We start from the raw sequence: 1,774 nt of genomic DNA, 5'->3' as shown, positions 1-1,774 counted from the left end.
TAATTTGCAAAATATTTTAGGTGGAATGTGGGTGCCAGAACCTCATTTGTTGGGGGAAGACCCATTTGTTGCATTGTTCATCAATTTGAGCAAATCAGACGCATGAATGGTTGGCCCATGGGAAGCGACAATGAAGATGATATTCGTTGTGATTTATGTAGTTGTGATTTAGAACTAGATTATGTAATTAAATTTCTTCCTTATACCACTGTGTGGTATTAATTAATTTGCCATCTGTGGCAACATATGTACATAACTTGCAAACCAAAATTCATTGTGAAAAAGGTTGCCTTTTTGTGTTTTGTACTTATTTTTGAATTTGTTCTTTATAAAATGTTTAATCCAAAAATATTTGTTTTTTTTTCCATAGTGTTCTCATTTTGATCATCCTTGAAATGTCATCTGTGGCAACATATGTACGTTCTGTGGTATAAAATGTTGTATTTAATAGTTTAAACTTCAACAAATATGTCATATGTGGCAACATGTTTATATCCTAAAATGTGCTTTTGGGGCTAATTCAATTGAATTACGGTCTAATATAACAACCTCCTTCATTAATTACAACTCTTCATATTTTACCCTTTTTTCAAAAAATTAAGTACTTGCATTTGAAAAGTCAAAAGTGCATGTTCGTCTTTAGAAGTTGCGACTTTTCACATTCATTACATTGGGATTATATTATATAAGAAGAACACAACAATAAAAGGTCCTTTCATTTAATTTTCTCCAAGATGGGAAGGAAGAATAAGAAATCTTCAAAAATGACTATGAGTAAAAAAAACTACATTGAATCCCTTTCGAGGGAACTACTAATTGATATCGTTGAAAGGATTACTTCCTACTCCCTCAAAGATTTAATGAGAGTTAAATTAAGGTATGTATGTATTAAACAATTTTCGCTCTTTAATTTGATTTCCTAACCATTTGATTTGATTTCTCAGTTCCAGGGTCCTCAATGAAGTCGCTAATGAACCTTCTGTATATCATAAGGTAATATTGCTCAGCATTCCTGTATTTATATGGCCGTGTTCAGTTGTTCGAAGATGTACTTCTTTCCTGGAAATGTGCAGAGCATCGGGGAATTTAGAAGCCTTATACAGAAAAGGCGTGGTAATTTTTAATATTTTTCGAATGTATTCACGTTTTTATCAATGTATTTTGTATTTTAAATGTGTTATTTTTTCTGTAGTAGATTTTTTTCAAACGTAGCGATTAAAATGGATTGGGAATTCGTAGTCAAGCAGCAGACGGTGGCCACATTGGTGCATTCTATGTGCTTGCCATAATTTCAATCTTCAATGCTGGTGAATCCATGAGAGAAGGCATAATGTTCATTGCCAACATGACTCCACTAAAACTCAGAAGATGTCGAGAGAAGTTGTTATATACTTTATATGGATGGGTGCCAGAACCTCATTTGTTGGGAGAAAGACCAATTTGTTGCACTGTTCAAAACCTCCACTTTCGTTGTGAATTATGTAGGTGTAATTTAGAAATAGATGAAGTAGTTAAATTTTTGTATTAATTAAACTTTCATGTGTGGCAACATATGTACGTTCTGTTTTTGAATTTGTTCTTTATAAAATGTTTAATCTAAAAAAAATTGACATTTTCCCATTCCTAAATCGCTCAATTTATCGATTAACTGATCCTCGAAGTGTCATATGTGGCAACATATGCATGTTCTGTTTGATATATCGCAACAGACATGTAATATGTGGCAACATGTGTATATCGTAAAAGGGTCTTTTTGGGGTTAATTCAATTAAAT

Source organism: Solanum tuberosum, unplaced genomic scaffold (genome assembly GCF_000226075.1).
Source record: "Solanum tuberosum cultivar DM 1-3 516 R44 unplaced genomic scaffold, SolTub_3.0 scf00139, whole genome shotgun sequence".
Classification (NCBI taxonomy): Eukaryota; Viridiplantae; Streptophyta; class Magnoliopsida; order Solanales; family Solanaceae; genus Solanum; species Solanum tuberosum.
The sequence above is the reverse complement of the archived record's forward strand: the minus strand, read 5'-3'. Positions refer to the sequence as shown.